This window comes from Chrysemys picta, chromosome 25, assembly GCF_011386835.1.
Source record: "Chrysemys picta bellii isolate R12L10 chromosome 25, ASM1138683v2, whole genome shotgun sequence".
Lineage (NCBI taxonomy): Eukaryota > Metazoa > Chordata > Testudines > Emydidae > Chrysemys > Chrysemys picta.
This window is the reverse complement of record NC_088815.1, coordinates 2,347,332-2,358,465: the sequence shown is the minus strand read 5'-3', so window position 1 is coordinate 2,358,465 and position 11,134 is coordinate 2,347,332. Positions and strand designations below refer to the sequence as shown.

Here is an 11,134-nt window from a genome sequence, read left to right as displayed (position 1 = left end):
GAGCCCTATCCCCCCAAAAATATCCCCCCCAAGCCCCTTCACCCCCTTTCCTGGGGAGGCTTGAGAATAATATACCACCCAATAGGTTAACAATGTGAGCACAGACCAAATCCCTGGTTTTTCTAGGACACTGAAAATCAATCAGGTTCTTAAAAGAAGAGTTGTATTAAAAAAAGGTAAAAGAATCACACCTGCAAAATCAGGATGGAAGGTAACTTTACAGGGTAAATAAAAAGATTTAAAACACAGAGGATTCCCCTCTGACTCTGCTTCCCAGTTATAAAACAGGAATAAAACTACCTCTTAGCATAGGGAAAATTCACAAGCTAAAACAAAAGATACTCTAACACATTTCCTTGCCTTTGCTTAAAATTTCTGTAATTTTAGATGTATCATTTCAGGTATCTTTTTAAGAGCTGGTTTACCTGCTTGGTCTCTCTCTTTGTCCTGAAACAACCCCCCCGTCCCAGATTTGAAAGTATCTTCTTTTTCCATTGGCCCTTCTGGTCAGGTGCCAACTAGGTTAATTGAACTGATTAACCCCTTACAGGTAAGGGGATTCTGTACCTCTGGCCAGGAGGAATTTTATGTTACTGCATACATAAGGGTTGTTACACTTCCCTTTATATTTATGACAGCACCCCTTACAGAGCCTGGCAGATGTTACCAGCGCTGGGCACTGCTGAGCAATAGGGGCGGGGAATGGGCTGAAATGCTTCTGCACACCAGCATCTTCCTACCTGCGCTTCACGCCTCCCTCCGTCGCCAGGCAGCACTAATTAGCTGGCACTCCTGGCTTCCACGCAGGGTTGTCCTGGTAACTTGTTTGCTGCACTCCAGGGATTTACAGCTACGGTCCCTGCTCTTCACTCTCTCCAGGGCCTTCTTCCCAGGTGCTTGGATTTTCCATAATCTAAGAGAGAGATGCTGCACTGGGCACTATGCCTGGCCCCGCCCTTTCCAAGTCCAGATCCTCCCTTGAGAGCAGGGCACTCAGATGGCATCCAGCCCCCATTTCTGAGCACCCCAGCCTGTGAGGGCTGGGGGAGGAGCTGGGCTGGTTCTGGCAGCAGGGACCCATCCCTCAGGAAGTGGATTCTTTTATGGAGAGAAAATTCCTCATCCTGGTGGGAGAGAGTCTGCAACACCCCCGCGAAGAGCCCACAGAGGAGAGCCCCACCCCTGCCAGTGCTGCCCAGCCCCTGCCCCCACCCCAGGGGCCACACTAGCCTCATTTCACAAAGGGGAAGAGGCACAGGGAGAGGAAGGGCTTTGCCCAGGGGGTGGCAGTGGGGCTAGGACCCAGGTGATCCTGGCTACCTGCCTCATGCTCCCTCCTCAGAGTGTAGTGTGTCTGCAGGCCCTGCAGCCAAGGGGAGAGACAATGACACACACACACACACACTCGCTCTCCCTCCATCCCCCAGACTGTTGCCTTTCATTGGCAGAGGGAGCATTCAGCATGGGTGTGTGGACAGTGTGTCCGGCCCAGCACAGCATGGAAGGAGGCTGGGGCCCTAATCTAGGACCCCTATCTACATGCAACCACTAGGCAAACCCATGGGCCAGCAATATGCCGATGACACAGCTCTACCTACCCTTCGCCACCCAGGACCACACCACTACCACCACACACCAGTGCTCGGATGAGATCAGCTCATGGATGAACAGCTACTTGAAGGACCTGAGCAAGGCACAGGTGATGCTGGTGGACAGAGCATACTTGCAGTGACACAGCAGTCGCATTTGGTTAAAAGTACATAGTCACAGTTGGTCACTTCAGTTTGTAGCTTAGCTGCGCACCTGGATATAGTAGAAAGCATCACTCACAGATGTAGCTCTCGCCAGTTAGGTAGGAGACTCCATCCCACCCTGGCAAATCATGATCTGACCTCCATTATTATCAGCGGCAGGTGGGAGGTGCTGGGGAGCAGCTGATCGGCGGGGCCTGCTGAACAGCTGATTGGCGGGTGGCTGGTGGGTGCTAAGCACCCACTATTTTTTTCTGTGGGTGCTCTAGCCCTGGAGCACCCACGGAGTCAGTGCCTATGTACCTGGGCATGCAGTATTCCACACTTCGAGAACTCCAACTGATAGAGAATGCTGTGACATGTCTCCTCAGCAACACTGGCTGCCATGAATACATTACACCTGTCCTCCGCTCCCTACACTAACTTCTCATAGAATATTGAATCAAGTTCAAGGTCTCTGTCCTTATCTTCAAGGTGTCGATGGCCTGGGACCAGCGTAACTCAAAGAGCCCGGGTCCAGGATGGGGACCATGATGAACAGCTCTGTTCCTCCAACACAATGGAACTGCACAGTCAGATCTGTGCTGGAGGTAGAATATTCTCAGGGACCAGACCCAGACTATGGAACAAACCACCCAGAAACTAAGGACTATCCCAAACTGCCCACCTTCCAGGGCCAGGCACATTTCTTCAACTGACCTCCACTAACAGAAACATATGAACATAAGAACGGCCATAGTGGTCAGACCAATGGTCCATGGAGCCCAGTATCCTGTCTTCTGACAGTGCACAGTGCCAGAGCAATTTATCGAGTGATCTATCCCGTCATCCACTTCCAGCTTCTGGCAAACAGAGGCTAGGGACACCAAGAGCATGGGATTGCATCCCTTCCCATCCTGGCTAATAGCCATTGACTGACCTCTCCTCCAGGAACTTATCTAATTCTTTTTGAACCCAGATACAGTTTTGGTCTTCACATCATCCCCTGGCAATGAGTTTCCACTGGTTGAATGTGCATTGTGTGAAGAAGTGCTTGCTTATGGAAACCTGCTGCCTTTTCATTTCACTGGGTGACCCCTGGTTCTTGTGTTATGTTGAGGCAAAGCCATCCCGTCAATAGGATGGACCAGGGCAACCACCCCAAGCCCTGTGCTTTGGGGGGGCCCCACGCTTTGGGATGCGGGATCCAGGGCAGCCTGGAGGGGTTGCGGGGGGCCTGGCACTGGCAGCAGCGAGCAATCCAGCCCCAGCCCATCCTGCTGGTTCCCGGAGTCACTTGGGGGAGGGGGCGGAAGCCAGAAAATGGTGGGGAGGGAGTTTGGGGAAGGGGTGCAATAGGGGCGAGGAGGGGGCGGGGTGGGGGCAGGAAGAGGTGGGACTGGGGCTTGGGGGAAGGTATGGAGTGGGGGCGGGGCCTGGGCCGGAAGGGTGGGTTGTCCTGGGCCCCGCACCCTCCTAGGAACGGCCCTTTGTGGAGGGGTAAATAACACTTCCTTATTCACTTTCTCCACACCTGTCATGATTTTATAAACCTCTATCATATCCCCCCTTAGTCGTCTCTTTTCCAAGCTGAAACAGTCCCAGTCTTTTTAATTTCTCCTCATATGGAAGCTGTTCCATTCCCATTGTTGCCCTTCTCTGTACTTTTTCCAGTTCTAATATAACTTTTTTGAGATGAGGTGACCATAACTGCATGCATTATTCAAGGTGTGGACGTGCCATGGATTTATATAGTGGCATTATGATATTTTCTGTCTTGTTATCTATCCCTTTCCTAATGGTTCCTAATATTCTCTTAGCTTTTTTGCTTGCTGATGCATATTGAGCAGATGTTTTCAGGGAACTATCTACAATGTCTCCAAGATCTCTTTCTTGAGTGGTAACAGCTAATTCAGACCCCATCATTTTGTATGTATAGTTGGGATTATGTTTTCCAATGTGCATTACTTTGCATTTATCAACACTGAATTTCATCTGCCATTTTCTTGCCCAGTCACCAAGTTTTGTGAGATCCCTTTGTAACTCTTCACAGTCTGCCTGAGACTTAACTATCTTGAGTAATTTTCATGGGCACCAGGTTTGTATAATTTTTGGTGGTGCCCAGAACAGGTCCAGCAGAGCCGTCCAGTCCATAGGACAGACCAGGGCAACTGCCCCAGCCCCGCACTTTGGAACTGGGGTAGGAAGAGGCGGCGCCTTGGGGAAGGGGTGGAGTGGGGGAGGGGCAGGAAGAGACAGAGCAGAGCAGGGAGGGCTGGGTCTGGATCAATTGCTGCTGCGGTGCTAGGCCGCCCGCTAACCCCCCAGGCCGCCTTGGACCCTGCGTCCCCCTGAAGCGCGGGGCCCAGGGAAGTTGCTTTGGTCCGTCAGATGGACGGGACAGCTCTGAAAATAGCTGCCCAAACATTGGTGGAGCCGGGCCCACCTTCCTGAATATTGGTGGAGCACGGGCACCACGGGCCCATATAACTCGCCGCCTATGGTAATTTTGTATCATCTAAAAGAAGAGCAGGAGTACTTGTGGCACCTTAGAGACTAACAAATTTATTAGAGCATAAGGGCTGTAGTCCACGAAAGCTTATGCTCTAATAAATTTGTTAGTCTCTAAGGTGCCACAAGTACTCCTGTTCTTCTTTTTGCGGATACAGACTAACACGGCTGCTACTCTGAAACTTTTGTATCATCTGCAAACTTTGCCACCTCACTTTTGAACCCTTTCCCCAGATCACTTATGAATATGTTGAATAGAACTGGTCCCAGTACAGATCCTTGGGGGACCCCACTATTTACCTCTCTCCACTGTGCAAACTGATGGTTTATTCCTATCCTTTGTTTCCTATATTTTAACCAGTTATCAATCCATGAGAGGACCTTCCCTCTTATCCCATGACTCCTTACTTTGTTTAAGAGCCTTTGGTGAGGAACCTTGTCAAAGGTTTTCTGAAAGTCCAAGTGCACTATATCCACTGGTCACCCTTGTCCACATGTTTGTTGACCCCTCAAAGAATTCTAGTAGATTGGTGAGGCATGATTTCCCTTTACAAGAGCTACTCTTTCTCAACACGTCATGTTCATCTATGTGTCTGATAATTAAGGCTGCGAGTCTTTCGTGGAGGTCATGGAAATTGCGGATTCTGTGACTTTCCAGGACCTCCGTGACTTCCACAGCTGCAGCGACTGGTGCAGTTGACCCCAGGGCCCCCCAGCAACTGGTCCCAGGTGCTGCCCTGGAGCAGCAGTCCGGGAGCAGCAGCGGCGCCGGTGTCCCACGCCGCCCCCCGCCCGGAGGAGCAGCGGCAGGGCCCTGGGCTGTCCCCCAGCCTGGATGAGTGGTAGCGGTGGTGGCGGAGCCATGCGCTGCCCCCAGCCTGGAGCAGTGGCGACAGCAGTAGGGCAGAGGAGCAGTGGCAATAGTGGGGCCACAGGCTGCCACCACTCAGAGTGGTGGTGGTGGGGCCCCAAACCACCCGCCACCCCCAGGAGCGGCAGCGACCACCAGAGCACCCCTTCCTCCCTCAACATCTAAGATTTAGGCACAGGTATTTTTGGTAAAAGTCACGGACAGGTCACTGGCTGTAACTTTTTGGTTATTGCCCATGACCTGTCTGTGACTTTTACTAAAAATACTCATGACTAAATCGTAGCCTTACTGATAAATGTGTTCTTGACTATAGTTTCAACCAATTTGACTGGTACTGAAGTTAGGCTTCCTGGGCTGTAATTGTCAGGATCATCTCTGCAGCCTTTTTAAAAAATCACTGTCACATTCGCTATTAAGGGATAGGTTACATACCACAGTTACTTGTTCTACAATGTCATATTTGAGATCCTTCAGAACTCTTGGGTGATATCATCTGGTCCTAGTGACTTTTTACTGTTTAATTTGTCAATTTGTTTTAAAATCTCCTCTACTGACATCTCAATTTGGGACAGTTCCTCAGATTTGTTATCTAAAAAGAATGGCTCAGGTGTGGGAATCTTCCTTATGACCTCTGCAGTGAAGACCGATGCAAAGAATTCATTTAGCTTCTTCACAATGGCCTTGTCATCCTTGAGTGCTCTTTTAGCACCTCGACTATCCAGTGGCCCCTGTCATTTGCTAGTTGCTCTTCAAATTCTTTTTTGGACTGCCTGGTTATACTTTTACACTTGTTACACACAGTTTATGTTCCTTTCTATTTTCCTCAGTAGGATTTGACGTCCAATTTTTAAAGGGCGTCTTTTTGTCTCTTTTACTCTGTTGTTTAGCCACGATGGACTCTTTTTCATCCTCTTACTGTTTTTTGTAGTTGGGCTATACATTTTGTTTGAGCCTCTGTTATAGTATTTTAAAATATTTTCCATGCAGCTTGCAGGCATTTCACTCTTATTCCTTTTAATTTCTATTTAACTAGCTTCCTCATTTTTGTGTAGTTGCCCTTTCTGAAGTTAAATGCTACTGGTAAGCCCCCCCCCCTTCCCCCCAAGGATATTTACTAGAGCAATAGATCAATGTGAGTGTATACATTCAAAACCAATGCACTCCACAGACCACATGCCTCCCCCTGGGGGTGGAGGAGAGAACAAAGGAAACAGGACAGATGTTAGTCCTGTTCCTTAGTGCAGTACTGGAAGGTGCTTGAATCCTATGGTGATGAATATGGTATAAGAACCTGTATTAACTCGACTACAGGCGGTGCACAGGACTGCTGGCCCAGGGACAGACAGCTGTGTGTGTGTGAGGGGGGTGTAATGGGGGGGGGTCCCTCTGCTCCACCTCCCCCCACTCCAGCAGTGCTTATAGCAGAGGGACTCCTTGAGCCTGGGGGAGCTTCTGGGGACCTCTGCTGCTGAACCCTTCACGAGGGAGCAAAGAGCGGGAGCCGCAAAGTGGCGCCAGCCATGGGCTGGCCCTGTGGGTATGCTGGGGGCGGGGGTACTCTGGTGCAGCGGCCGGAAGGGATCCTGGGGTGCAAGTGGCAGTGATGGAGATTGCGCGCACTGGGGGGGGGGGGTCACCCCCGCTGCCAGCCCGGGGATCAGCCCAGCCCTGGCCCCGTGGGGAAGGCCGAGGAGCTGCAGCAGCACTGCCTGCTTGGCGAATATTTGGAAATAAAGCGCGCTCCAGTTTGGGGCTGGTGCTTAGCACGCAATGCAGCGCTGCCATCGGCCAGTCCCAGCCCGGGCATCCCTGGCCCACGCCCAGCCAGTGGAACATGTGCCCCTGCCCTGGGACTGGAGGCTCACAGCTGGCGGCAGGGGCTGCAGCTCCCCCGCCCCGCAGCGCCCCCCCCTCGCCTCCCCGCAGCGCCACCCCCCTTTGCCCCCCACACCCCCTTGCCCCCTCGCAGCGCCACCACACCCCTCGCCCTCCCCCCCGCCTCCCGCAGCGTCACTGCACCCCCTTCCCCCAGCAGCGCCACCCCCTGTCTCCCCGCAGCCCCGCCACACCCCCTGCCTCCCCGGCAGCGCCCCCACACCCCCTTACCCCCCGCAGCGCCACCACACCCCTCGCCTCCCGCAGCGTCACCGCACCCCCTTCCCCCAGCAGCGCCACCCCCCTGTCTCCCCGCAGCCCCGCCACACCCCCTGCTTCCCCGGCAGCGCCCCCACACCCCCTTACCCCCCCGCAGCGCCACCACACCCCTCGCCTCCCGCAGCGTCACCGCACCCCCTTCCCCCAGCAGCGCCACCCCGTCTCCCCGCAGCGCCCCCACACCCCCGCCTCCCCCGCAGCGCCACCCCACCCTGTGCCATCACACCCCCTTGCACCCCACCGCAGCCCCACCACACCCTCTGTCCCCGCCCCGCAGCGCCACCACACACCGTCGCCCTCTCCCCGCAACGCCACCACACCTCCTTGTCCCCCCCCCGCAGACCCACCACACACCGTCGCCTTCCCCCCGCAACGCCACCACACCCCCTTGTCCCCCCCCGCAGACCCACCACACCCCTCCCCCCCGCTGTGCCACCGCCCCCCTTGGCTAGTCCCCGCGAGCCAATCAGGAGCGGCTGGTGGAATTCAAACCCCCGAGCCTGGCAGCCCAGCCGGGCCGGGCAGCTCCGCGCTGCAGCCGGGGCGTGTTGCGCCAGGAGCCGGAGACGCTGCGTTCGGAGCTCGCCTCCGTGTCAGCGCTGCCCGGTCCAGCCTTGCTGGGCGCTGCGCCGGAGGGACCCGCGCGAGGAGCCGAGCCGGAGCCGAGCCCCAGGCAGGTAAGGGCCGCTCCCAGCGGCAGGGCGCGGCACTGTCCAGGAGCGGGAGGGCGGGCAGGGGATGCCCAGGGCTGCCCGGGGCAGGGAGCTCCCCGCGGCGCTGGGCTGGCGCCTGCTCTCCTGCCACAGCCGGCGGATCGGTGCCGGGGAGGTCCGGGTCAGATCAGCTGCGACTCGCCCCAGGTGAAGTTCGCTTCGGTCCCGTCCAGGTCGCTTTGGGGCTGAACCAACGTGCGGTGCTCGCTGGCCTCCCGGGGCCAGGACTTAAAAGCCGCTGTCAGGTGAAATCATGATGCCGTGAGCAGCGCTCGGTGCATTTCATTAGTGAGCCAGTTCCCTGCCACAGGGACGGATTCTGCTTCCCCGTAAAGCGCCCTTACTCCAACTCCGAACCGCGGCGGGATTACTGGGTATTGATTGTTTATTATTGATTCATGTTTACATCTGTACAATGTACCGATCACATGGTTGATGTGCAGCGTTATAAAACATACTAACAAACTGAACGTCTCAGGGCAAACAGCCGGGAATAATCTCCCGTTAGTTAAGAAATTATTACATAGTTCCTGCGGTTTAAAAAAATTCTTAATCATTATCTGAGACATTCCCCAAAAGTCTGGAGGCTAAAGCCGCAGGAGTCGTCAGGAATGTTCAGCATGTAGCCAGTTGGAAAGAAGTAAAAAGATGCCGTTTCTGCTGGGTTCTTAGATCTACCTGGGAGGTGTGTGTCTCGGACTGGGTCCAGTTCCGGGTGCTGCTACCGATGTTCTTTGAAAACCACCCGGTCTGTGGGCTCAGTAGAACCTGTATGGAATGTGGGAAACTTTTTCATCAAGTAGTTTAATTTCACAAACCGTAAAGATCACAAGTAAAATAAATGTACTGATTCCTATGGAGGTGCAGGACCAAGAGGAGCATTCTGTGTAAAGCCTTAAAACAGAAGAGGATCTGGCCGAGTTTAAAAGCTGTCAATGACAGATCCTGTAGGAACCACAGGCGAGCAGGAACATGTGTAGCCAGTAAGGCCGACTGGCAATGCCAGGCTAGTCTGGGAGTCTGGCCTGGGAGGTGGTGGAGTCTCCATCCTTAGAGGTTTTTAAGGCCCGGCTGGACAAAGCCCTGGCTGGGATGATTTAGTTGGGGATTGGTCCTGCTTTGAGCAGGGGGTTGGACTAGATACCTCCTGAGGTCCCTTCCAACCCTGATATTCTATGATTCTATGTGCACTAGCGCTGCTCATGCCAGGGCTTTGCAAGGAGAGCCAGCTGAAATCCCAGTTGCAACAACCCAAGGCTGGAAGGAGAGAGCCTGGCTAGCTGAGCTCCCCGCAGGATCACCAGAAACCGCATCTGATGTGGGGGTTTATTGGGAAAATGTTGTTTTTTTAATTGCTGCAAGTTCTGAAGGACTGGGCAGGGTGGTGAAAGAACAGGCTCCCAGGCACCCTGCCTCCCCCAGGCTGATCCCCAAATCAGCTCTCCGTCTGCAGGAGCAGTTCTGTGCTCTCCTCGGTGTCAAGTCACCATAAATCTGTCCTAAAGCTTTTCTCTCCGTAGGCTAATAGGGGTGCCCTGTTGCCAGTGCATGGTGAAGAACGGGTTTGTTCTGGGGTCTCTGCCCTCCTGCACTGTCCGTCTCATCCTGACTCTTCCCCCCTGTGCCAGACCATCACCCCAGCTACTCTCTAGAGGGGGACGCACAACCTGACCAGGGCCGGCTCCAGGCACCAGCCTGGCAAGCAGGTGCTTGGGGCGGCTGCTCCGGAGAGGGGCGGCATGTCCAGGTATTCGGCAGCAATTCGGCGGACGGTCCCTCACTCCCGCTGGGAGCAAAGGACCTCCTGCCGAATTGCCGCCGCAGATCGCGATTGTGGCTTTTTTTTTTTGGCTGCTTGGGGCGGCCCAAACCCTGGAGCCGGCCCTGAACCCGACTTGCATCATTTCTGCTTGTTCGGCAATTGTCAGTCTGGGACATAAGCCTCAGACTCAGCAAAGCTGGCAGCTGGCCTGCAGGCCCTCGGGGGACATGCTCCTGCTCCCAGGAATGTCCAAGCCCATGTGGGTGGTACAAGAGTTCCTGGTTACAGTGCAGGCTAGTGACCCCACAAGTGCAGCGTGCAGGCAAGGGACTTGGCTGTTGATTTCAGCGGGGGTCAGGGCAGACCCTGGTGGGATGATGCAGTTGCATATGTCAGTTGTTTTGCTGTCTCAGGACATTTGCTTGCTCGCCAAGGTGGCATTCTGGTCAGCGTGAGGAAGAGGAGGTGGCTGCTGAATGCCAGTGGGGGTGGTGTGTGTATGGTGGGTGTGCAGCCCTAGGGTCTGGGGAGACGGGCCGATGTTTCCTTTGTACATGAGGTCCCCAGAGAAGCCTCTCTCTCCAGGCTGTGCTGAAAGCACGTCTGGCATCTCCAGTATCCCACAGTTAGCACAGTCCCAGCTCACAGCCACTCGCTCTCCATTGGCAGACAGTCGGAGGGTCTCCCACCTTTCCTCAAGATCCTCGGCAGGGCTGGGACCTTCCTCCCCACCCCAGCCTGCTTGCCAGTCCTGGGTACCAGGCTCAGGTGCTGGAAGGTCTCTGCCCCAGCTGGGAGTGAAAGGATCTCTCCTTTCCTGTCTGTGGGGGTCCGTCACTCTGCATGGAGCTCAGCAAGGCACCTGCTCACAGATCCAGAGTGCTTTGGCTGGGCAGAGCCCTGCACCGCAGAGCCCCTGTGGATGCGTTCTGTGCCCCACTAACCCTCCAGCTCTCCTCTCAGCCCCCCCTCCCACGCACTGCGGGGACCTGCAGAGCCTGGCAGTGGGTACAGCTGGCCTCCTGAGCAAGGCTCTGCCCAGTTTTTGTGCAGAGGAAGCATCTTGCCCTTCCACAAGGAGGTACTAACAAGCCACTGCAGCCAGCCCCCGCCCCCCCACCACGTTGGCATAGCAGCAAGGCATGCAGCTCGTGCAGCAGCTCAACCCTGCTCATCTCCCACCAAAGACGGCTGCAGTTCTCCCCTCCACCAGCCACCAGAGAGTGGCTACCAGCAGAGGGCATGGCGGCACGCCTGGGGCCATGGGCCACTTGCTGCCTGATGTCCAGGATTGCCTGTGCCAGTGTGGGGGGGACACTGAAGCAAAGACTTCTGGTTGCAGTGACTGATCCCAGCTGTGGCCCTGGAGGGGGTAGCATGAGGCTGATGTGGG

At 54.9% G+C, this 11,134-nt stretch overlaps 1 protein-coding gene across 1 annotated transcript in view; it reads left to right on the top strand.

The window, feature by feature from the left end:
• Window positions 1–7,800: 7,800 nt before the first annotated feature.
• Window positions 7,801–11,134, top strand: part of CTXN1 (cortexin 1) — an 88,242-nt gene continuing 84,908 nt past the window's right edge. Inside the window, exon 1 of the mRNA XM_005312212.5 lies at window positions 7,801–7,943. The gene's annotated coding sequence lies outside the window, so the exon portion shown is untranslated. The remainder of the gene's footprint in view (window positions 7,944–11,134) is intronic.